Here is a 27,305-nt window from a genome sequence, read left to right on the forward strand (position 1 = left end):
GGATAAACGGCAAAGAGAATGGATGGATGGATCCAGACCAACACGAACCAAACGAAATGCACCCACAAGGAATGGTGTTTAATTATTATTATTTTAATTGTTATAATTGATTTACACATGAAACATATGACAAGTTGAAATTGGAGTTCTTGTAGGCTGCAATGTTTTTTTTGTTTTCTAGTCAGATACAGATGACCACATGTGACATTGCTGTTCTTTTTTGTCATCCAAGGTTAACTTCGTGTTGATTGAACGTGAGGTCATGATAGTTGCCTCTTTTGACTGCGAGTCACTTGTCAATGTTTGATCTGTTGTTTCGAGCTTGGTCATTGAAGCACTTTGAGAACTTTGTATCTTTGTGAAGCCTCAACCTGCTGGTTTAAGTTGCCTATTTGGCCTGTTTTAGGTCATAAGTGTAGCTAGCTTGGAAGCCTGAGAACACCTTCCCAACTATGAAATACCAGGGTGGCAACAACATGCTGTGGGGCTGGTTTGATACAGGAGGGACTGGTGCACTTCACAAAATAAATGCCAACATGAAAAAAGAAAATCACATTTAATTACCAACGGAACATCTCAAGACATCAGCCTGGACGTTAAAGTATGGACGCAATTGAGTCTTCCAATCGGTTAATTACACAAAGTGTACTGCCGAGCTGGTTACTTTAGTGCGGGCAGCGTGGGATTGATTTCCACTCAGTGATGGTGTCGATATCTGCCCTGCGACTGACTGGCGACCAGTTCAAGGTGTAGTCTGCCTTTCGCCCAAAGCTAGCTGGGATAGGCTACAACTTTCCCGCAACCCTTGTGAGGATAAGCGGCTTGGATAATGACATGACATTTTTTTCAACAATTAGTTGGATTAATTAATACAAATGAATAAATAATGGTTATTTTTGGCCTTAATCCTAATTGACCTAAAATGGGAAAGGTTTTGTCTAATTTCATGTCAGACAGTGAAGAAAAAAGCTTTGTAAAAAAAAAACCGTCTTTTTTCAACTTTATATCCTTGTAACAAACAGTAAAACTTTTCCCTCCAAGTAGGAATTGCTTCTCGCCACATTTGGGATTTTTCATATCGTAAATCTTAGACATTCCCTTGACTTCCCCATTTCTTTTTTTCATATCAGCATATAATAGATGTACAAAATTTAGTGACAAAAACGCGTATTATCAGATAGAAGCGGAACAGACAATGGAGCTTGAGGACGTTACGCTTCAGACTTGACGTGCGAAGCGTTTAGCGCATCTCTTTGGCACCTCGTGTTGACAAATGTCGGTGTGTTTTCAGCTTTAGGCCAGGAGGCTGTCACCTGTTTTCGCAGTCCCGGGGGGTGCTTCGGTGACAGATATAGACGCAAACTAACACGTTATAGCCACCTCTGTTTCCGTAAAACATTTTATGATGTTGCAAATTTGACTTGCTTAACGGCCAGCGTGATAAGTGTTGAGGTGAAGATATACACGAAGGTTGTCCTCTGCGCTATTTTATCAAAATTGCTTTAATTTTCTTCGTGGGTTTATCACCGCGTGGTGTTGTTTTATCGATCAAACATTTGTTTTCAGATGTTACTTCGGCCGAGGGGTAAAATATTCAAGTCCGGGATTTTCTTTTCTTCGCTGCAAATCTCCGAGCCCCGTGAATTTTTCCATGACTTTTTTTCAGCGAGTGACTTGTGTGTTGCTCTTTGCCGTCCGCGGCCAACTTTCCACCTCTCTGTGTCTCGCTCCTTCAACGACACTTCGTCTTTCATTTGCACAGCTGCCGCGAGGCCGGACCATCTGCGAAAGACGCGGCCGCTCAAGCCTTCGGCCCTCGCCTGGGACGCGCAAGCCGAGAATTTGAATGCGCTCGGGCATTGCCTTATAAAATGTTGGGGGTTATGAAAAACCAGACAGTTGCCTAATTGTTTTCTCAAATTGGATTAAAAGTGAATGTGTTGTTTTGGTGCAGCTGGGGCATTTGGGCCTGCAGACTTTATAAGCGAGAGGAGAAGTGAACCCAGACAGTTGCTGGATCACTGCGTCTTCTGTACACGTCGGGCCCCTCCGGCCGCACAATTGTGTGATTCAGGTGGCCTGTCAGCCTTGTGAAAGGTCTTTACGGGGCCATGTTGATGTGGGGCTAAAATATGGAGTGGAGGGGGGGACGAAGACAGCTCAACCCAAGTGGAACTTTCGGATTGTTCTGAGCTACAAGGATCCCTGTCACAGTGGACCCAGTGTGCCAAGTTGAATTCCCTGGAGAGCTCGGCTTTACTCTGTTTGTTCAGCTAATTTCGGGGCCTTAGCTTAGTTGATGGTCTGAATGCTGACGTTTTAAAGCCGACCGAGGGTACGTTTACGTCAGAACAACCGGGTAAAAATGGCTGTTTTCTTTTGAAAAGTTACATTCACGAAGGCGGCACAGTGGAGCAGCTGGTTAGAGCGTTGGCCTCACAGTTATGAGGACTGGGGTTCAAATCCCGGCCCTGCCTGTGCGGAGTTTGCATATTCTCCTTGTGCTTGCATGGGTTTTCTCCGGGGACACACCTCAAAAACATGGAACATTAATTGGACACTCGAGTGCGACTGTTGTTCTTTCTTTATGTGTCAGTTCAGGGTGTACCCTGGCTCCTGCCCGGTGACAGCTGGGACCCCTGTGAGGATAAGCGCCTCAGAAAATGGATGGATGGATGGATACATTCACAGACCTGCACAAATGACCGAAAGTGCTATAATATCTATGTCAGGCCAGTAGTTGGTGATGTCACTATGATTTGCATGCAGACCAGCTACCCACACATCCATTTTCTTTGCCGCTTATCCTCACAACCGTCACGGGGAGTGCTGGAGGCTATCCCAGCTGTCAACGGGCAGGAGGCGGAATACACCCTGAACTGGTTGCCAGCCAAACACAGGGCACATCGAGACAAACAGCCGCACTCACAATCACACCTAGGGACAATTTAGAGTGTCCAATTAATGTTGCATGTTTTTGGGATGGGGGAGGAAACCAGAGTGCCCAGAGAAAACCCACGCAGGCACGGGGAGAACATGCAAACTCCATCAGGCAGGGTCGGAATCGAACCCGGGTCCTAAGATGTGTGAGGCCAATGCTTTGCCAGCTGATCCACCGTGCCACCTCAGCTACTCATTACTTATCCAAACATGGTTTTCTTTTTCTTTTAATTTTTATTCAAATAGGCTATATTCAATAGCTACTGTGACATTCAGCAAAAATGGTGAAAGAGCTTCTTTCCGCCACACGTAAATGGTGACACCCTAAAGTAGGTGACGAGGACAAAGTATCCTTAAGAACTTTAAATATTTAAATTGACTTGTTTGACATAAGACGTCACCACTGAGCTGTCTGCATTGACTATAACCGTTGTCTAGGCTTCATTTGTGTTTACATATATCATATTTGTATAAATAAAGGCTAGAGAGTGCATGTCCTGAATTTAATTTTGGTTCGAAGATACCAGCCAATAAGAGAGCACCATTGTACCAAGAGTTATTGTTAGATCAAACCATCATGTCATCAAGCCATAGTTATCCCGGGTGTTGCAGCATACACAGAAAGCCCGTTAAGCTGTTTTCTGGGTTTGGTCATATCACGTTTCGCATAGATTTAAGTCATATTACATCATCGGATACATATCAAGGGACATTGGACATATTGATGGTGAAGAATATGGGGCAACATTGCTAATTTATTTGAACAATTAACACTAAACACGTACTTGTATGTTTCTTTTTCAATTTTTATGAGAACATTGTTGGTGTAAAAAAACATTTGTCAAAAATGTAAATACCCAACATTACATAGTTTGTTGAGTTCCATTTTCATCTTAAAAAACATCTCGTTGCAGTTTAGTTTGATCCCAATTTAATGGCGAAACATCTCAAACTATATAACCAATGATAGACCTCGAAATCACTTGGAAACATTAGTGGAATGAGGAAAAATATAAAAAGCATAAAAAACATTTTTACCATTTGTTTCACGTGTACATTGAATTGTGTCCAACTTCTGTTCTATTTATTGCCAAATTAGGGATGCTGTTGTACTGTAGCTGATGTAAGTATCCTAATCTTGAGAATGACAGAATCACAGCACAGTTAACCAAACGACTGATGGAAATGCTGATTTAGTTCTCCCTTTGACAGGTTAGATGGGGGCTTTTTTGGAGGGGTTTTTTTTTTCAGGTGGGGGGCAGTGTTAATGTAGATTAGAGTATCCTCAAATGGTACTCCCCTCACCTGCTATGCTCCTCATCCTCCCGGCCAGTTGATGACATTTCCTAAAAGGACAAATGATTGTTTGATTTCAGATTAAAAGAGCAGCATAATCCATGTCACCATAAAGTGCTTTTGAAAATTCCTCCTCGCACCCTAATAATTTTAATTGTCATCTTCCATTGAACCTCATATTCATTGTATTAAGTATAGTAGATGTTATGCTTTAAAAAATGCTCATTTGTAAAGTTTCCACTTTTTTTTTTTTTTAAATTAAGCAAGCATGTAATGGTCACATCAACAGTAAAAATACTCTATGTGAGTTGATTAATTATTTCACTATGGATATGTTAAATAGGGCAACATCCAACTGCACACATAACATAGTGAAAATTGCAAAACTTGAGTGTAAATACTGTACAGTACTCTCTGTGTGTGTGTGTGTGTGTGTTGTGTGTGTGTGTGTGTGTGTGGTGTGTGTGTGTGTGTGTGTGTGGACTGTATTTACTCCAAATCTATCCACTGTTCCAGCCACCATTGAGTACATACACAACGTTGGTTTAATATCGCTGAAACTTTCTTAAAGGCCCAGTTACCCAAGAATGACAGGGTTGACATAGATTAGGTAAACATGCAAAGTTTTCAATATGAGTATGATTATAGATTATATGTGATGAAAATGACTTGTTTTATCAAATGACTTCAGCATATTATTGTTCTTGTTGTTGTTTTGTTTAAGCACTTATTACATTATTATTATTGCTTAACAGAGCAGCTTGTGCGTAGACATGCCAAAATAAAGTGCATCCCCTGAAGAAATGCTATGAAATGAAGGGAAAGCATAATCATTTGTTTTCAAACGTTTGTCCACTTACAATAAGACATCAGAGTTTCATTATTCATTCAGCTATAGAAATCAAACACATTTTTGTCGCAGGTCACATAATATTTATGGTTTCCCTCAGAGGGCAATTATAACTGTAAATCCCTATAAGTATCTAAATTGCCTCATATTACAAATGCACAACAAGTTGATAAATGTTTGTCATCAGAAGCTAAGGAAAACTTGAAGTTTATTTATTTACTATCCATTGATTTTCTTCGCTGCTTATCCTCACAAGGGTCGCAGGGAGTGCTGGAGCATATCCCAGCTGTCAACGGAGACAACCCGAGTGCGGGGAACTGGTCGCCAGCCAATCGCAGGGCACATAGAGACAAACAGCCCCGCTCACAATCACACCTAGGGGCAATTTGGAGTGTCCAATTAATGTTGCACGTTTTTGGGATGTGGGAGGAAACCCACGCAGGCATGAGGAGAACATGCCAACTCCACACAAGTGGGTCCGGGATGGAACCTGGGACCTCAGAACAGTGAGGCCAACGCTTTACCAGCTGCCCCAGCGTGCTGCTATTTATTCACTAGTTGGACTGATGAAAAAAAAAAAAGCCTTGAAACTCTCAATTTTATCAAAGGTTAAGACCATTTCTAATTTTGGTATTCCAGCTGGAAGCATGAAGTCGACAAAAATCATTTGCTTTCGTAGGCCAAACTAACTCAAGTGGCGGGCTTGATCCGGCCCCCGGGCCTCGAGTTTGACTCCTACAATTTCAGAATGACTGAGTGATTCAGATGAGGACACAAAAGGGACTTGATAATGATATTCATCTGGATGTAAAAAAAAAAAAAAAAAAGGTATGGTCAGGAAAGAGCAACGAAATTAAATTTGTAGAGCAGATCATCCACAGCCTGGAGCGCTACTAATGAATGTGAGCCCGATGATCAGTGAAGCAAACAGCTCATTGATCCAGGTGCACAGTAAGGATGACTTCAACACATGAAAGGAAGTCCTGGACCGGCTGTCAGGCTTGATGTAAGGAGAAAGACTTCTTTCTTTCACCAAGTTTCCTCATGACTCCAGGACTAAGAAAGTTACCAAACTGAAAGATTTTTTTTTTTGTCATGCTCCGTATCATTTCTCGAGACGTACATTATAAGTTCCACAAATGTTTGATCCTCCAGTGAAGGTTCCAAAACTAAAGCAACGTGAGCAAGCGAGAATGTCGAGCTGAAGCGAGAAGGAATGGGGGATGGGTGAAGGAATGGGTGGGTGGGGTGTAGAAGTGGGGGAAGGGTGGGGTCGAAGGATTGGGTTTCCTCTGACTGTGTGTCTAGGCAGCGCCACATGTTCCTCATTAGGGTCCTCACACTGTGGGACCAGCTCCACACCGGGATGCTTGTTTTTGTTATTAGGCCCAGTGTGTTGTGGTCTGGCGGACAGCGCCTGAAAAACAGCGTTGGCTCGGGACCACCACAACGTGCGACTGTTCTGACGTTACCCACAGTATCTGCACCAGTGCCCTCGATGTGTTTATACCCCATTTAAACACGTACTGGCTGGTGCGTTTATTTACTCAACTGCAAATGTGAGTAAGGGGTCAGGGGGGGCTTTGTTTGTACACATGTAAGGAATAATAATAAACAATAATGTCAGTATTTTCCAAGTCATGCCAAGTGAAAGTGGAGTTTAAATAAAATGTGCCAGAACACAAACATGGGCGTATACAATATCTTCGAGCAGGGGTCACCAACGTGGTGCCCGTGGGCGAATGGTAGCCCGCGAGGACCATGTAAGGCGCCCGCGAGGTATGTTCTAAGAACACCATAGGCCACAAATTGTTACTATTATTTGTACTTTAAATTCGGAATCTGACTTGCTTACGTGAATTAAAATTTTAAAATACCTGGAATGTCATTTATTCCAATAAATTAAAACAAAAATATTTTATGGACGTGTAATGAACTGAGTCGGTGCTCACAAAGTAGCCCTCAGCCTGAAAAACGTTGCTGCGCCCTGTCTTAGAGTAACCACACATTGCTGACTTTTAACGGAATATTTTTTAAAACACCCACATTTCAGGCCAAATCCACACATCCGAGCAACGATTCTGTACATGCCCCGTGATTGGCTAGCAAGCAGTTTGGTATCTAAGCAAAAAATCAGCTGAAAAAATGAGCTACAGCTCATCTGCGACCTTCAGAAGCTCTAAATAAAATGGAAAGTGGACGTAGTGAGTGATTTAGTCGTCTTTACTGGACGACGCATCAAGTGACAAATTGGGACACGTCGCCCGTGCGATGGAGCGATACGAGCTGAGGAAATCTTTTTTCAAACAATTTTTATGATAAGATTTATGCTCAGTTGGGTGTTCGCTCTAACTTTGTGTTTCCACGGACGGTTAGCCCTTCAAGAACATTGTTTGCCAGAAAATACTTTGTTTACAAAGTGATAAAAAAAAAAATGGAAACGTTCTCAGGGAAATTTTTTGATCTGTCATGTTGCACACTCGCTCGGAGCCGTCGTCTAAGAGGCGTGTCACGGTTCTGGCGCGGGCCGAGATCAGCGATCGCAATCGCGTCCGAGCATGCACGCGCCCCTTTGCCGCCTCAGCTACGAGAGGACGCGCTTATTGAATTTTAAACAGGAAGCCGAAAAAATTGGGGCTGTTTTGTTTTGTTTCGAAAAACCTATCTCTGAAATGAAAAGTCCTAGTAACACTTACGGAGACCAGGGAACGAGATAGCAGATTCCGAAAGTGAGTGTGTGTGTCAGCCCGGTTCGGGCCTCTCGCCTGTCGAGGAGATGTGTTATCTCACTTGAGATAAAGGCAACCGCGGTGTGAATGCATATGGGCCGACGGTGATACCATCTCCATTCAAGCATCCCACTTACAGAACCCTGAATGATAGCTGACAGCACTTCGAAGGAAAAGGGGTCACATTGGTCTGCAGAGTTTTTATAGGTACCCCTCAACACCCTCGTTTGTTTGACTAAACAAATATTTTCGTATGTAAACCATCTCATGAATTGATTTCATTTCTATTGTATCGTCTATGTTTTTCTTGCAAGTGACTCACTTCCTGTTCCTTTCTGCAGAGCGACCGTCGACGCCGCGTCAAGCTCCGTGCTCGTGAATGGACAGTCGAGTGACGAGGTAACTCTAGCTCCGGGGTGATGGGGTCACGCGGGCCTGATGAGGAATGATGGGGGGAAATAAATGGAGAGCAGCACACAGTCAGACCTGTGATGTTCTTCGTGGACGGGGTGAGAGGGGAGTTCAGACCCGTTTGAACTTTGACCCCCAAAGGGCTGTCTTTGTGTTTGTGTGCATGTGTTTTGATGGCTAAGCTCCCCTCGATCTTGAATCCTGAAATCTCCATCGCTTTGAAAAATTGTAATGTTTGCAAACTGTACAAATCTCATTATTGGGGTTATGCAGTGGAACCTCCAATGTGGAATAATATCAATTATGGGTCATTTTTTCCATATAGAAAATGATAAAAATGTTTAATCAGAATCCAACTCCATCTTTTTCTATTACACAAGTTTAAAACTAATATGCTAAGTCACCCTTTGGTGAGTGTTTGTAAAACATTGTGTACATTTTTGTAAAAGTTATCATGTAATTAACTACATTGCTATGTGTTGAAACTCGTCTACTTATGAATACTATAACTAACTGTGTCATGTTGCCAAACATTGCCGAGGGAGATTCTCGTCTGAATCCGTGAGGTAAATAAGTCTGTTCACGCTAAGGCTAAACCCAGCGGACTCTGTTGTGTTCACTCGTTTCTTTCGTCGTCGATGTCAACTTATTTAGTTTTTTAGCCATATTGTACAGACCACCCAGGTATGAGCCACGTGCGGTTCTGCTTTCCTACGTTGCAATTAGTTTGATTTCAGCAGTGGTTATTTTCACTCATTTTAGTGCAATGTGAATTTTAACAATGTGAGTAAAGTGAATGTCGTCCCAGTCTGTTCTCAGTGCTCAACACTGGCTATTATTTCTGCCCGGGCCCACCCTGATAACTTGCCTCCACCGGGAATAACTGTGCAATATATATATAGCTGCTAGAGGGGAAATTAACCGAGGGGAAATTAACCGGGTATTGCTGGGAAATGTTTTTATCAGGATAGAAAATATAAGAGATTTCTTTATTTGAAAATAAATATCAAAATGTACAGTTAATTCGTGCCATTCAGCTCATGCACAGAAAGTTGTCACTACAGATTACTTTACCGTCGCTGTCAGCCACCCTTGAAAAAGCTCATTTGTTTGTGATTTGTGATTGTTCTCCAGAGCATTTAGTGACGATTTTCATTGAAAATAGCATTCTAAGTCAGTCATTAGCAACTGATTGAGATCAGTTTTGTTTTTCTCAGCTATAATGCATAAAAATAAGACAATAGTTCATCTTACCTTTTAGTGTGCTTATTCGTATAAGATGGAATACGTGAATCGAAGCGGCCCTCTCGGACAGCAGTCGGTGGACGCCGTCAGCCCCCTGTCGTTCCCCAACAATCTCAGCTGGTCAACTAAGTAGTCGGAGCAGGCACGGGGACAGATAGCCATTGGAATCAAGGCACATGACAGCAGCTGTCTGTTTCAAGAATCGGCACTTTGATTAGAGTAGGATGGTAGTGAGCGATGAGGCCTAATTCCGACATATCTGGGCTGGGCGCTTCGCACCGAATGGAAAAGAGATTGAAGCACATTAATCATATCGGTGCATTAACCCCCCACCCCCCACCCCCAAAACCCCCACCCACCACCACTACATACAGTATGTGCTTCTTGGGGTTTATAGATTATTGGAAGGCTTGAAAGCAAATGTCACTTTTGGAAAGCGTCCTGTGTTCTCGACAAATTCCTTCAGAGAAACAGAAGAGCGGAATCGCTGGCTGGCCCCAACGTAAGCCGAGTATGTTTGTAACTTGAATGAGAGCGAGGTCTGTCTGTTGATCCACATCATACCCCGCGGCCCCACCTCCATTTGTCTCTCCGGTTTTATAGCTTAATGTTTCTATTAATTTGCCACTTCGATTACGTGTACAGTCCCCTCAAACGACAAGGTCAATTCCTTTGTTTTTGTTTTATACTGAAGACATTTGGGTTTCAGATTAAGAGATGAACATGAGACAAAATTTCACAATTCAAGCTTTTATTTCATAGTATTTTCATCTTGATGTGTGATACGACTCAGGACAGAACAGTTTTGATTTGGAGCCACCCACTTTTCAAGCAGACGTGACTTTTCCATTTATAGGTGGAATTCCGTCCTTTTAAATTGCATCGATAAAAAATATACATATATTCTCCATTTTTCTGCAATATTCTGACCGTAACCCGTGCCAGAATCCACACTCATTCCTCTTCCGGTGCAACTTTTGCAAGCGAGGTGGAATATTAGATACACGTCTGTTGATTGGTCGAATGTGTTCCTCCTGACCAATGAAAACGCTTGTTGTATGCGAGGAAGATCATGGGGCCATTTTCAAGTGAACACGATGGCGGTGCTCAATAGGAAAGACACCTCTCGAGTGAAAGAAATTGATAGATATGTCAAAAATAAGTTCCGATGGGATCGGATGGAACGAGAACTCATTGATACAGTTGGAAAGAAGGAAATTATCACTCCGTTAAGCGACTTCATTTGCAAAATTGATCGACCACCACCACCAGGTGAGAGTTCAGAAGCAATTACTTGTAAAAATGTCTGTATTATTAACTGATAACGACACATGACGTTAATAATTGTTGTCAAATTCATGTGTTTCAATCATTTAGAAAAACAAGAAATTAAAACGTTTTTTAATGGATATGATATACACGATATGAAAGCACGCTTGCATGCCATGATGCAAATCTGAATTTTACTTAGTTACTTAGTTTACTTAGTTGAATTTATATTTGAATTTGTAATTTTTGGGAGTAAAGATATGCACCTAAATAATGAACGACCATATTGTGTACATTTTGAAAACACAATAGCATTTATTTACTAGACGATACTAGATATATTTCATTCATAATGCAATTTATAAAACTTAAAATTGGTGATCATGCTTTGATCATTCTTTGATCATGCGTGCAGCCCCCAGACCCCTGGCCTGTCTTTTTTCATTCAGTCAGATCACGTCTGTCAAGTGAGCAAAATTATTGGAACAGGTGACTGATGGGTCTTTTTAGTTTCTCATGTGTGTCCTTTTAGATTGATTCCTTAATTATGAGATAGTACCTGTACTTGTTTTGTGCTTTGGGTTTCCCCTGTGATAACTGTATTTGTTGTTAAGCAAACATGACGGCCACAGAGTTGTCTATGGGTGAAAAGTAAGCCGTTTTGAAGCCGAGAGAAGAGAGACAATTGATGAGATCTATTGCACAAACATTGGGCAAACCCAATACAATCATTTGCAATGTCTTGAAAAAGAAAAACAACTAGAGCACTCAGCAACAGTCATCAAACGGGTCGGCCAAGGGTATCACAGCAGCAGTTGATGACCGAAACGTTGTGAGACCTCTGAGGAAACAACCAAAGACAACAGTCACTGACATCACTGCCAAACCTCCCCAGGGCAGGGATGAAAGTATCACAATTCACAGGCCATACAGCAAAAAAAAAGCCTGGAAAAGCATTTTAAATGAAGAATGCAACGGTCTGAAGTCACAGGGTCGCAGGCGTGATGCAGATATTACAAGTAAAGGTTATTCCACCAAGTATTGAATGTTCTTCACTTTCAGTTAATTGAATTTATATTTTCTGTTCCAGTATCGACTCTGATATTCAATAAATATCTCTTATAATACTAAGAACCCCCACCTGCAGCAGAATAGAACAGCAAAACTGTTCTAGCATTGATACAGAGCTTCATCTTTCCTTCACTTAACGGCTGAACTGGACAAAAAAAAAAAAAATGATGTCTGTATGTAGGCGCCAAAGTGGTTCAGCTGGAAAGCGTTGGCCTCACAGTTTTGAGGCCCCGGGTTCGATCCCGACCCCACCTGTGTGGAGTTTGCGTGTTCTCCCAGTGCCTGCGTGAGTTTTCTACGGGCACTTCAGTTTCCTCCCACATCCCAAAAACATGCAACATTAATTGGACCCTATAAATTGCCCCAAGATGTGATTGTAAGTGCGGCTGTTTGTCTCTGCAATTGGCTGGAAACCAGTTCAGGATGTACCCCGCCTCCTGCCCATTGACCCTTGTGAGGATAAGCAGCTAAGAAAATGTATGTATGACCTTTTAATTGTACAAACAATATTTGATTTGAAGGTTGGGGTTTTTTTTAACAATAGAAGTCAAGAAGTCACCTGGTCTTATGATAATAAATTTGTAATGATTAAACGCTCTTTTAACTTAACTAACTGATGACAAATGAGGAGGGGATATGAAAATTAATACTCTACCGATTAAACACAAGTGTCAAGCGTATGGCAGATAGGCAGTAGGCAGCTATCGCAAGTGGCTCACGTACCAGTCCACATCTTCCATCAGTGTATCTTTTTTCCCTACATCACAAACAGATGTGTCTAAAATGCCAGACACACCATCCTAACTTTGAAATACAGGCGTGGCAGCTTCATGTTGTGGTATTGTTTTGGGACATGAGGGCAACATGATTGCAACATCCGGAAAGAATATTATGTGGAAATACGAAAGCAACGTTTCAAGACATCAGCCAGGATGTTAACGTATTGACGCAGAAGAGTTTTCAAAATGGACAATGACCCGAAGCGCACTCACAAACTGGTTACAAAGCCACTTTAAAAAAAGACGTCTACAGCTATCAGGAAAGTGAAACACTTGTTCAAGCTGGACAAAAGTACTTTGACTTGACAAGATTCTTATCTGCAAGCTCATTCACTTTATGGTAACTTCAAGTGGATATTTTTCCTCACCACTGTCCCTCTTTCAGAAAAAGTTTCACAGAAAGCCAAAAGAGAAACCACAACAGATACAGTTCATCCTTTGATGCAGAGCGCGATGAGATTAAATGAGATGGCTTCGTGCAATGTTATGGATTGTCACTATTCTACTACATTCCTTTTCCCAAAATGATTATCTTCTTTTCAATTTCATGGGCATTATGGTGTCCGGCTTTTGTCCCGTCGTGTGTTTGGTTGGTTCTGCTAAGATGAAGGGAAAAGTTTATGAAACAGTGGTGAGGCCAGCCATGCTGTACTGATTAGAGATGGTGGCACTGAAGAGACAAACAGGAAGCAGAACTGGAGGTGGCAGAAATGGAGATGTTGAGGTTCTCGCTCGGAGTGAGCAGGTTGGATAGGATTAGAAATGATCTCATTAGAGGGACAGCCAAAATTGGATGTTTTGGAGACAACGTTAGGGAGAGCAGACTTTGATGGTTTGGACATGTCCAGAGGCGAGAGAGTGAGTATATTGGTAGAAGGGTGCTGAGGATTGAGCTGCCAGGCAAAAGAGCGAGAGGAAGACCAAAGAAAAGGTTGATGGATGTTGTGAGGAAAGACATGAGGACAGTGGGTGTTAAAGAGGAAGATGCACCAGTTAGGCTTAGATGGAAAAAGATGACACGCTGTGGCGACCCCTAACGGGACAAGCCGAAAGGAAAAGAAGATGTTTGGTAGGTCACAAACTCAACTTGGAGATGTGAAACGCAATTCACTTTGGGAGATCAACTAGGCACACTGGCTGCTTGATACATGACTGCATTTCTGGTGATTTATGGATGCAGAGAAGTCAGCCATAAGCCTCAGGGCAAGAGAGGGGTGTGGGGTGGAATGGGGGGCCCAAACAACACTGCTTAATTCAAGCCTGAAAAATGTGCTGGATATCCAAACAAATTGCATTATAGGACCTTTACTGACCCCCTGCTTCTTCCTACAGAGATAAATTCAACTTGGAAACTCACAAATTCTAAACTGAAAGAGTTTGGGTGGGGGGGGGGGAGACATTGTAGCATTTCACTTTATGTATGATTTCATTTTGTTGCATGCATAATGCGTCTTTGCAAGCGCCCAGGGAAATGGAACAGATGTGAGCGTCAAACACAAAATGACCCCCCCCCCCTCCTTGAACGTGTTGTAAAACTGGAAAAAAAACAAAAAATCACCGTCTGTATATGATTCATGCAGCATTGTTCTTTCCAGCCCACTCCCAGAGAGTGTTCCATCCAAACATTTTAGGCAAGCAGCTGTTCACACAGACAGCTGCAGGGGCCATTCATCGCAGGCGAGAGGCAATTAAAAAAAATCAAGCCAATGTTGTGTTTCGCTTGATCCGTCGCTATCCCTACATGTAATCCCCTCTCCCATGCCTTGACTATCTTTTACCAAGACACAAACATGTGTAGGAATTTTAAAGGCACGCACGCACGTCCCATCAACAAGTGGGCACAGAGATTCATTTCTTCCTCGGAGATAAAAGGCCCAAATTGCACCACTGGATTTGGGGGGCATTACCGAGGCCAGAGCTGAGAGGAGCCACGTAATCTCTAAGATTTGCCGGGCCGCAGATTTTTTCCATATCTTCTTCTTGGTGGTATGCGGCCACACAAAGTCTGGCTGGCGTCGCACTGGCATTCGGGGGAAGGTTAAATTGAGCGACGGCCGTGCGCCACGTGCACCGGCGCATTCTTGGATGTCCGTGCTCACACGGCATTTTGCGCTCGAGCTCGCGCCCGGTTCTGCTAACCTCACAAGCACTGCGAGCAGTTGTTGCCACCTCTCACAGCACAAAGAAGGTGCCGAGCAGTTTTTTGTTGTTGTTGAGCTCAGACAGGTGGGGGTGGGGGGTGGTCTGATCTACAATGTTAAGTGCAGTTTTTCTTTTGTTTCAAATGAGCGTGCTCTTATGGGATTGGTTCGGGATGAAAAACTTGAATGAAAATAGGTTGCTGGCAAATTGTGATTTCGAATTCCAGCTGTCAGCGGTGGTTTAGTGCGACAGATAACTGACGTTTGTGCTCCCAATTTGGAATCAAAAGGTGGTTTGTCTTTTTGTGGCCTATGATTGACTGGTCAGCAATCCAAGGTAGACAGTTGGGCACGTCCCCAGTTTCATCCGTGACCCTGAACACAAGACTTGAGATAAACTGTACGGCTGCACAATAGCATTCAGTGCATGTATTCATGGCATTTCGGTATATGCCACGCTGTCACAAGTAGCAATACATTTATACAGTGAACACCTGAAGTCGTAAACATCCTGGAAAACGTCTGTGGAAAAAACAAAACTTTGGGAAGAACACAGTAAACTTGCTCAAATGTGTTTTTTTTTCATCTGTTTATTTGTTTTTTTTTTGAGGAGGCTATGTTCCTAAACAGTGTTGGCTTTGGACATGTGTTCCACCAGATTCAAAGGATATGTTTTGTCATGTTAACGGTCAAATTTGCTGTCTAAAGAAAACTTTTTATGCTACACTGTATGTTAAAATCTGTGGCTTACGGCCATGCTACCCTGAGAACGCCCGATCTTGTCAGATCTCGGAAGTTAAGCAGTGCTTAGATGGGAGATCGCCCAGGAATACCAGGTGCTGTAAGCTTCCCTCTGCGGCTAAAATGCAGAGGGGTTACGTCAGGAAGGGCATCTGGCGTAAAACTGTGCTAAACAAAAATGCATTCATCTGAGATGACACGCTGTGGTGACCCCTAACGGGACAAACCGAAAGGAAAAGAGGACTGTATGTTGAAATCTGTATGACCTGTTTGTAGAATGTTGTGAAAATTGTCTTTTGAAAAAAATTATCAGGTGGCACGGTGAATGAAAGGTTGGAGTGCCGGCCTCAAAGTTCTAAGGACTGGGGTTTAAATCCCACCCCCACCTCTGTGGAGTTTCCAGGTTCTCCCTGTGTCTGCGTAGGTTCTGTTGTTGCTGTAGTCAGGCAATCACATTGTTCATTCGACTTATAGTTCCGGGAAGGCAGCCACTTCCTTCGGGCGTTTCCACAGGTACAACACATTCTTGGGTTCTCTCCGGAGACTCTGGTGTCCTCCCACATCCCCCCAAAAAATATGCTTTAATTGGAGACGCTAAATTGCCCTAAATTGGTGTGATTGTGAGTGTGAATGGTCGTTTGTTCAGGGTGCAACCCGCCTCCCGCACTATGATAGCTGGGATAGGCTCTGGCACTCTTGCTACCCTTGTGAATAAAGGGGCTAATAATGGAGGGATGGAGGGAAAAAAAACAAATCATTCTTCTCGCCCCTATCTATTGCCTCAAATTGAATTTTAATTACGTTTTTACAACTGGTGCGACAGGAAAAGCCCATCAGAGAGTGTCGAGACAGAAGACATGAACGAATAGTCTGTCAATCATTTGCACATGCACACACACACACACACACACACACAGGCACATGCTACAATCTCGCTGTCTAAACACCCAGAGGCCTCACCCAGATCTTTTTTTATTTAGCCGGAATGTTTACCCCTGGTTAACAACAAAAGTTAAGAAGAAAAAAATGGACAGATCCAGAGACAAAACAAGAGTAGACATATGTTACGTGCATGATCACGTTGTTGAGGGTTGTGACTTTCGTCAGAGACGCAAGGGCGTGGGGAAGGAGCAATGAAGTCAGACCACATTCAAATATTGATAGTGGTTTCATTACTGCATAGTCTATCTTTAAGAGTGGTTATGTAATATGCATGTTTTCAGATTTTACGTGTTATGGCGTAGTGCATTTGTGACTCTAAATATTATTATTTCTTTGGAAATCCAAATAATCCCGAGGTGTACCAGTATTCTGGAGTAGGCTGTTTTCAACTTTAAAGATTGCACATTAGTCCATTATGTCCTGTCCATGCTAAGTAAACCAGTGATTGGATTGCAAATATCCTTTCAGGTACAGGAAGGTTGCCTCGCTGTAAAATTCAAGGGTGACAAAAGTAGTAACTTTGAGGGCATGAGTCTTCCAAAAGTCCTTTTTTTTTTATAGTATTGTACTTTCATATGAATGGCATTGACACGAAATGAAGTGACAACAAAGTTGACCCGGCATCTTTTTGCCTTGGGAGGCTGTATCAAAGCCAGAACAGAGCCAGGACTGTGCTTGTGTGTTAGGGAATTCAGCAATGCTGGGACAAGGGTGTGACGTTTAACACCATACACTCACTTTTCCCGGCCTGTTGCTTTTAAAGCAATTGGCGCTGTTCAACAAGTATTTTGTGTCAGTCCAGTCGGTGGCTCTTAACCTCATCACGCATCTAATTAGCAGATTGTGGGACACTGTGTCTCTCTGCGATCTCCAGTTACGGGTCTGATTCGCCAGTTGTGTGTATAAAAGAAGGATTAAGGATGCAGTCGGTAAATGGATCAGATTCCAGAGCGATTAATTGTCCAAGGATTGTAATATCCATCCATCCATTTCCTTTGCCGCTTATCCTCACAAGGCTCGCAGGAGTGCTGACGCCTATCCTAGCTGTCAACGGGCAGGAGGCGGGGCACACCCTGAACTGGTTGCCAGCCAACTGCAGGGCACATAGAGACAAACAGCCGCACTCACAATCACACCTAGGGGCAATTTAGACTATCCAATTAATGTTGCATGTTTTTGGGATGTGGGAGGAAACCGGAGTGCCCGGAGAAAACCCACGCAGGCACGGGGAGAACATGCAAACTCATTGAGGGCTGGGATTGAACCCGAGTTCTCAGAACTGTGAGGCTTTCCAGCTGCCCCACCATGCCGCCCATATTGTAGTATATCTTACAGAAAAGTGCAACAGTGGAATTCTCTGAAATAATCGCATCACCCCGATAAGGTGCCAGGCTCGGATATCAGTGGCCAGCTGCAGTCAGAAACGGTCGCGGCGTCGCCGCTTTCAATAGCCGGGTTTACAAACCACATGCACTTCTGAGCGTCCGCAGCGTAATCAGCGTGATGAGCTGACTCATTGTGAGAAGATTATTCTCCACAGAAGTCTTCCACTGAGGACTGGCCAAGTTGCTGTCATGGTTTGAATGCAGGAGTTAACATTAATCCATGGCAAATTTGAAAGATATTCCATGTAATGGGATAGGGTGTTCCTGTACTGTAACTCCTTCGAAGAAATGCACTGCCAGTAAGTTAAAAAGCAAAAACAAACCAAAAAAAAAACAACATAAAACGTGCTGCACCTCCAAGTAATTGGTTGTGCGACATGAAGCTCAAATGTAATTTTCCGTTGTTTGGAGTAAAATGTGGTACGATTATACGCCATCCCTATACTGTTGCTTACGTAAGAAGCCCTAAAATTATATAAAAATGGAACAAACAAGTGCAGCGTAATTTAGTGTACATGTGTACTGTATATACTTTAAGTATTGGCTTTACTGTGCTAGCTTCCCCACAGCTGACACAGCATCGGGCGTGACGCCTTCAGTGCCACTTCCCGAAAAGAGGCGATTTGTTTTTTCAACACAATAGGGGGGAAGAAGTAAGCGTTAGTGTAAAAATTCTCACTTCTTTCCGATCTTAGCATTCACTTATAAACAGATTCTGTTCCGCCTTTGTTACGGTTTTCAGTCGATCTCTGAAAGTGGAAAATTCAATTTTGCCTTCCCCCTCTTTCATGTCAGCCTCATTTGTACAATCCACAGACACACTTAAAAATACAGAAAGCGTCAGTTTAAAACAACCATTTTTAAACATCACACCCTTCGCCCCAGCATCAGTTGACTCTGGCCTGAAAAATGAGTTTTGTCCCTAATTCACATTCGGCCTGCCTCATCGTTTTATGTGGCCCGCTAAGGCAAATCATTCTTCCTAACACCTGCACCAAAAATTCAAATCATCATATATAATAAATAATGACATTGTTGTTACTGCTGTTGCTGCTGGATTTTGGTTTATTGCATCTCTCTCTGTGCTTCTTAGCATTAATGTAATTAAATTTTCTTGCCTTCAAATTCATTAGATAGTCATATATGATACATATTCTCACATTCATTTCCTTCAACCTCCTCATTTTCAGTCTAATCCCGGCTGGAGTATTTTAGAATAATCGCATTCAGCTAGGAGCACTTTCATAATTGCTCGGGCCCTCATATCGTGGAAAGCCAGGGCAGGGGCCATCGCCATCAAAGCCCGAGTGATCATTCCTCAGCCTCGCTTTACTGATGGGGGACGGGGGGAAAGGAGGGGGGAAGAAAGACAAATACAAATGGACAAACAAAGCGGGGGATGTCAAAACTAAAGCAGATGTGGTGATACCAGTCAATAGAAAGACGGACAGGAACAGAAGAACCAGTTCTTGAGTAAACACCAACTGGTGCACCGGTTGGGATGACAGGGCAACCAAGGACCACCTTTAAGCATGATGTAGAGGTGATATCATAGATAATTAAGGTGGGGGATGGTCTAATAAGGCCTGCTTGGTTAGGGACAGGAAACCGACGCAAATGCAACTTGAGAAGCTGAGACCTCAGTGTGCAGCTGTGCACCTCGTTTTTCCTCTTCCCAACTCTACAGCTGCGAGACTGACAATGCTGCAAGTATTTATCCACGGCCTCACCTCTTCTTTACATTCCACCAGATGTTGATTCTTTCGAACATGCAAAGTGCACAGATTCATCTTAGAAAGATGGTTGTGTGCTGTGTATTACAAACTATCAATACAGGTCAGGCTTTTTTTTTTCTTTTCAAGAACCAGAATCCTTCCCCAGACACGTTGAAGCAAGTGCAGCAGGTTTTACTGATTAATGTCATGTGTTTTTTGCTCAAGACATTATAAAACAGGCAGTGCTGACCAAGAAACCATGAAATCATCTGAGCAGATGTTGTCCAGAGAATGCGCATTAGTCAAAACTCCAGCGAAAAACAATGAGGTGAGAATTTTTAAGAGGCTGAATTATGCCTCTTTGCGCACGTACCTTCAAAGAATTTATGTGGGCCAGACATTCAAGGTTGCAAAGTATTTGTAAGGGTTTTGATAGGTTTGCGGGAGGATAGTTTTGACCCTTAATTCTCTGCTGCATGCTTTAATATTTGTGAGCCCTGGAAACTGGATTCTGAATAAAGAACTTGAAGTCAATGTCGTTAATTGCTTCATTAGTATTATTCGTTGTGGTCACTGTTGTAGTCATGTCTGATCGTGGCTCTGGACAAGGTTTTAGTCATAGTTTTCTGTGTCATAGTTTAAATTATGGGTAAAGGTCGATTTTAGCTGTGATTGTATGGGTTCGGTATGGTGTTGTTTTAAGCGTTTAGGTATCACAGTTGTCATGGTAATAATGTTCACTACATTCATTATGAGTCAGGGTTTTGGGTCTAGTAGTCATGCACAGTTCTCTTGTGGCTATTTTCCCAATTGGAAGATTGCACATTTGATTCCTGGTTCTTATTCAGTCCTGTTACAGAATCCTTAAGCAAAATACCAAACTTCCTGGCTGTATCATCTGTTGAAATATGATTCATCATATTGATTGATGATGAGATCCCATAAAATTGGCATAATATAAGACCCAGAGATGTGTGCAGAGGGATTGTGCTGTTACACACGGGCACATCCCAACAGCAAAACAACACTTGTTTGAGTTGTCAGCCCACAGCGCCAGTGTAAAATTTATGAATTTATCACACCCCATTCACAACATTAACTGCAGATGATTGGCTATCTTTGCATTAAATACATATATTTATAATAAGCCTTCAGGGAAAGCTTTCTGTCAATGATTCGGTGTGCTAATACATGTTCTTGCATGTGGATCCATTTAATATTTTGGGGGTTGTCGGAAGTTGTCACATTGGCAGGTCGCAACAGCCACCCCTTGAGAGTATTCCGCTCGCCGTGTCACAGCCCGGAATCCATATTTGCAGACACCTCAATTTCAAGCCACTGATACCCCTAAACTTGGGAGAGGAGCTCAGGAATGCCGCGGTGCAATGACTGCCAGGCATCGCACCCCGCCAGGAAAGAGGAGGTAGATGGTGTATGTGGGTGGGTGGGGGCGGTGGGGAGTTTCAGTCCATTTGCAAACAAAACCAGGAGGAGAAAGAGTGGAGAATATGTGGCACCACTCTGAGAGTCCAGCCCTCTGCCACAGCACCTTTGTTGCCAGATCACAACCAGATGTGCCAAGTGTGTCCAAACAGGAATGACAGTGGGAAGGCAATTTTCAGCAATTTGTCAGATTTTTGAGTCAGCCCTCCCTCCACCTCACGCTGCCGCCAACTTCTTATAAGAGACAAACGCTTGTTAGAGGAGCACCGAGATCATCTCAAACGTGAATGCTTTCTGTTCTGTTTGCCTCCAGCACAGTCAAGTGATGAGCGATGTACAGTAAAAAGTCTGAAGGCAAGCGGCAAGACGAGGCTTGCAGTATTGACAAATAACCACCCACCTAACATTCGTGCATCAGCATTACCAGAACGAATTACTGACTTACATACTGATCCAAATGCGGGGCGCGTTTATTTGCCCTGGTTATTTGCTCCCACTTTCAAGCACACATTAAATCCGTCGTCTTTGTTCATGGCGGACAAAAAGGACTATAACAAAGATGTGGATGAAAGTTACCACTAAATGTCTTTCTTGAGGCAGCTCATAAATTATAGATTTACTTTAAATGGTATGAAACAGGCTTTATTCTTTCACTTCTCTTGTGTAATAAAGCAGTTTTAACGGAAAGGGTATATGGAATTATGTTTACCTTTCACTGTAAATCAAATGGGATAGGCTTGTCTTAAATGTGTCGAATAATTGAATTGGTTAGATTGTCTACAGCTTTTCAGAATACCGTGTTAGCATTAAGGCAGTAGACCTTTGTTGTTTGATTCTCTTTGTTTTATGTCAGTTTTACTGCAAACTACAACTTGAAGCACAAACATTTTTCCACTTATTTGGAAAATGTTTTGCTCTGTCATACTGCACACAGCTACTACAAATCCTTTTTGAAGGCGAGGTATCACAATCTAGGCAATACACTCCCAGCCTAGCGTACTCTACTCATAAAGCATACATTTTAAGCAAAAAATATATTTCTTAAATTATTTTATTTTATAAAGTATTTAAACTATACATGTATTTCTACGATGCAGATTATTATCAGTAAAAGCTAAAAAAATTGCTTTAAAAAGCCCAATTTTTTCATCTTGGAACACATTATTTCTTTTTCCATTCATTGTAATGGGATATATAGATTCGGTTTTCAAACAAATCACTTCTCGAACCACCTTCTGGAACAGAATGTGGTCGATAACCGAGGCTGTACTGTACTATATCCGTATCGGTACATTGTGCAACTTTATCAGCCATTCTTAAAATTAGATGAGAACACGTTGCACGCTGTGTGGCTATTTGCACACACCTACATTATGATGACAATGCGGCAATATATAGATATATATAATGAGTATATAATGTAAATGTATACTATATTGTACAATTCACACGGCACTGGTACTACCTCCGCTGGTAGAAAGTTATCAGGGACCAAGCCTCATGTATATTCAAGTTGTATACAGTTGTTTTCCATCCCTGCATTTTCGGAGGGAGACGACCCAAAAAGACGGCCCTGTTGCAAACACTCAAGCAAACCAGGGACATCAGGCAAGCTCTGATTTAGATTAGCACAGTAAAGAGACACATGACACTCTCGGATGCTAATAAGAAAAACATGCGGAGGTGGTTGGAGTCTGCAATCCAGCGTCTTCACTGTTGTGTCTTGTCTTGACGTGTTGTGTTGTTCAGAGATGCTCGCTGGCTGAATGATTCCCACCCACCGAGATCCACTTTTTCTAGTGCTTCCAGCAAGAATTTCGTTAGGTATCAAATTGTAGCCTTTGTGAGCTTTCAAATTAAGGACACTTGCGTGTAGTCATCACAGTCCGCGTTCAGCCGATCTCAGCTATAAATGATTTAACCCTCGTCTGATAACCGCAAGCTGCATAACTGGGAATCTACACAGAAGTTTGAATCCTGCAATCCTATAAAAGAGACACTTGTCAGGGTTTGCCGAACTGTCAGTCATGTGTCATGTTCCTCCGAAAGGGAGCTGAAATTCACCGCTAATGCATGTTTTAATTTGCTGCCTCACTGCTCTGAAATTCTGAATAAATTGCTGTCATTGTTAATCTCAGCATTTTCTGTAGTTTGTCGATTTGGCTTACGTAACCTAGGGAAATAGTGGTTGAGCAAGGAAAAAGTCAAATGCTATGCATGTAAAAGAAAAAACATTTATGTATGGAAGTGAAACAGCACAAAGATGACATCAAATTGGCAATGAAAGTGCTATGTTGGTTGTCAAATCAACAAAGTGCTGCGTACAGAACCAGAGTAAAATCGGCAGTGGTCCTCATGTTGCGGTTTTGAGAATTCTAACCCCAGACAACATTGTCTAAATACCAATGGCTTGTTTTCATGCGACGCCACCCGTTGGGCTGCCTCGAATGGCGGCCATTTTCGATCCCTGAACTCCCTTACTCATACATAGACAAGGTGGACGACATGTTTCTAACTGCATTTATTCAAGACTAGGCCGACAGCACATCAAGCCCAGACTGACTATTAGGCCACCTGGCATACGCACATCATGGGACTCTGGACTGTGTCACAAAGGCGCAGTATTGTGCCCTTCATCTTTTACACTATGTGACAGAAATCATGAAATTACCTGTATGCTAACACGGAAAACGAAAGGCGGTGGAATATTTTTTTTAATATCAAGGCAAACTCCATTTATTCCATTTTATTTCAAAAGTAAAACCTGTATATTACTTCACCACAAGCAAAGCGAAATGTTTATTATTTGTTTAAAATTTGATGACAATGGCAGAAAGACAAAAGAATAAACAAATGCAGTATTTCACAAAATTCTGGAATCTTTCAAGTGATGAACAAAAAACAATCTTAACTGTAATGTTGGCCTTCTAAAAAGAGTATCGATTAAGCTTGTTAGCTTAGCTCGGCGACACATCAGCACGATGGAGGTTGAAACCGGGGAGCGGGATAGCAGCGTCAGGCAATTGTCCCCAAAGCCAAGTCTCCGTGAAGCACAGAGCCGTAGAACGTCCAAAGTCTTTCGTCAGAAGCGTTAGACGATGTCCCCGGTTTCGCACCAGGACTTGTGTACCGGATCGCGAGGTTTTGAAGAGCGCGCCGACTAGCAACTCTGGAAAAAGCTTCAGCGAATTGGCGAGAATTGTTGAGAAAAAGTCAGAAGAAAAGTCGGAAGAAAAGTCAGAAGAAGGATCTCTGATGGTTAGCAAGTCCTCTCTTGTGTACTTGAGACGCCCGTCAAACACAAAAACACAAGTAACCGAGACCATTCCGTAGACTTCCACACTAGTACACGTTAGGTAGAGAGGTTAAATGGCGGCGCGCAGTGGTGTGTGGGTAAAAATGTGACGTCAGTGAAAACAACCCATATGGACAAACATATTCTTTTGAATGTGAGGCCAGCGTTTTGGGATGGCCCTAAGTAAAGAAACATCCATTCCCTGAGCATACAGCAACGTGTTTTGCTGTCATTTTCTACCATTTTTTTTCTTTTAAAGCGTCCACTTTGAGACCCATTTTCAAAACATTTGCACTTTTTTAGACTCCAAAATACAACGTCATGTTAACCAGTGAACAAAATGTTTAAAAAATATTCTTTTTATTAAAACGGTTTCAAGCATCGGGAGACAGGAAGAAGCCCATTTTTATTTTCCTATTTGAGCTAGCATGTGTCAAACCGTAGGTGTGATATTTGACTTGGTGTGCATGTTAAGACCATTGTGGAATGGGGGAAAGAAAAAAAAAAAGCTGTCTCCGTTTGCTTGTGAGCGACAGGCACTCTTTGTGCTCACGTGTGCACACCAGATGTGCGGGGAAATCTGGAAAACTGTCGTAGGAGTGTTGTGTACATTAAGAGTTTGGAAGGGGATACACAAGTATGTTTGGGTGTGTCTAAACTTGCGTGCGCTTTATGTATCTCACTCTATCATATGCATTTACATACTTGCATGTTGTTTTTGATCCTCCATTCTTACTTTGATGTTGGCATTTAAATGTATTGACTGTAAACATATATATATACATGTAATGTAGTTCAATGGCATGTGGACGGCAATGCTCAGAAAATGTACACCAGTCGCAGGCTGTGCGTGTTTGTATGTACAGAGCCTTGCCGGTTGCTGTGCACCACCTGCGTCCAAGCCCTCCCCCGAGCCTTCTGTGGCTCCATGTAGTCCCCCCGTGGCCTCGCAGGGATTAAAGCTGTTAATGTCAGGGATATTCGGGGACAGGCAGATGGAGCAGACATGCACTAGAGAGTTATTAAAGTGACGCCCATATACAGTGTCGCACGCTCATTGTCAGGTCCCCGTGTTTGTTTTATATTTGGCCGGCTGACAGACGTCAATCAGCTCCGATGTTAAAAGTCGCCCAACCCGACGTTGTTCTACAGCCTGACAACCCTGGACTATGAAACAACTTAATTTGTGCAGAGCTCTCGATCCTGCCTCACTGGAATCGATAAATTCGAAAGGCCAGTGGTGCCTTGAGAGAGAATGAACTGACTTTTTTTTTTCTTTTTTTGCTGCCGCGTTTTTTTTTCTTCTTAGATTTGGGAACACAAACTTGATACAAGTACTGTGTGGTGGCAGTGAACTCAACTCAATTTTGCTTTTTTGCAACTAGCAGTTTGGCAGAACAATTCCACAAAATAGAGGCTTCAGGCTATTTACTGGCAACTCCCGTTGAAGTTTACACATTCATACAGCACAGAAATACCGTAATTCCTAGCCTATAAGACGCAACTTTTTTCACACGCTTTCAACCCTGCGGTTTATGCAGTTATGCGGCTAATTTGTGCATTTTTTTCTCACGGCCGCAGGGGGCCCTCGAGCGGAAAAGGTAAGAGTGAGACCGGTGGAATAAATGTGCCGAGGAAGTGATTTTTACCGGTCCGGCCCTGTTACCGCTGCGGTAGCGTGTTACTGCCGTGTCTCAGTGATTTTTACCGATATGTTTTTTTTTTAACCGGCCCTCTTAGCGTACCGTTACCGTTTGCGTGAGCACTAGTGTTAGTGTTAGCAGGCCGTTAGAGTTAGCGCGGCTTCGCTAGGGTTAAACTCTCTGTGTACCACCTTTCTTTGGAAATATCTAATTTTTCAATGTGAGTTTCAATCCGGCCACTTGCTGCTTTTACACAGCTGCGACGTATGTATATACCAAATGGTATTTCCTTTACAAATGAAAGTGTCTGAAAAAAGTCGCGGCTTACAGGCCAGAAATTACGGTAATAATGTCAGTCCTGACCCGTTTCTGTCACTATTATCGATACATAGCCACTTTTAACACATCTCAAACTCGGATAGTCTTATAAATTAGTTTTATAAAACATAAAAGCGGTGTGGCGTTTGACCTGCTTGGTCGAGAAGGGGCCAAGTCAGAATCAGAATCAGCTTTTATGGCCAAGAATGTAACAACACATGAGGAATTTGTCTCCGGCAGTGGGTGCCGCCCTATCGTAACAAAAACAGGCCTATTTTCTGTATGCGGGTACCACACCTTACTGTGGAGTGACAGTTTCCATGTACAGGTACTGTATACCCGTGCCTCTGTATTATATTGCCTGCAGGTATTTCAGAGAGTCAAGGCCCCCCTGCCAAAACCTGCACTGCACATTACTGTTTATGGCCCTTGAAAGTTTGCCACAATTTTTGTACTACTTATTAAAAGGGTAACAATGAAATTCACGGGCAAATGTGGGATATGATAGGATTACTGTTGGGGTTTCCACACTGACAAGAAGTGCGTCTACCTCTAATGAGCCCGCATGATTCATTCCGTATCTGTTGCCCTCATCTGCATCTTACATCCATCCATTTTCTTTAGCCGCTTATCCTCACGAGGGTCGCGGGGAGTGCTGGAGCCTATCCTGGCTGTCAACGGGCAGGAGGCGGGTTACACCCTGAACTGGTTGCAAGCCAATCGTAGGGCACATCGAGACAAAGAGCCACACTCACAATCACACCTAGGGGCAATTTAGAGTGTCCAATTAATATTGGATTTTTTTGGGGATGTGGGAGGAAACCGGAGTGCCCAGAGGAAACCCACGCAGGCACGGGGAGAAGATCCAAACTCCACACAAGCGGGGCTGGGATCGAACCCTCAGAATCCTCAGAACTGTGAGGCCAACGCATTACCAGTTGATCCACCGTTCCGCCTGTCTGCATCTTAGTTTTATAAAATGAAAATCAATGTTGGCAGCACGGTGGATCAGTTGGAAAGTGTTGGCCTCACCGTTCTGAGGTTCCAAGTTCAATCCTGTATGGATTTTGCATGTTCTCCCCGTGCCTGCGT

This window comes from Syngnathoides biaculeatus, chromosome 7 (genome assembly GCF_019802595.1).
Source record: "Syngnathoides biaculeatus isolate LvHL_M chromosome 7, ASM1980259v1, whole genome shotgun sequence".
NCBI classification, from domain to species: Eukaryota; Metazoa; Chordata; class Actinopteri; order Syngnathiformes; family Syngnathidae; genus Syngnathoides; species Syngnathoides biaculeatus.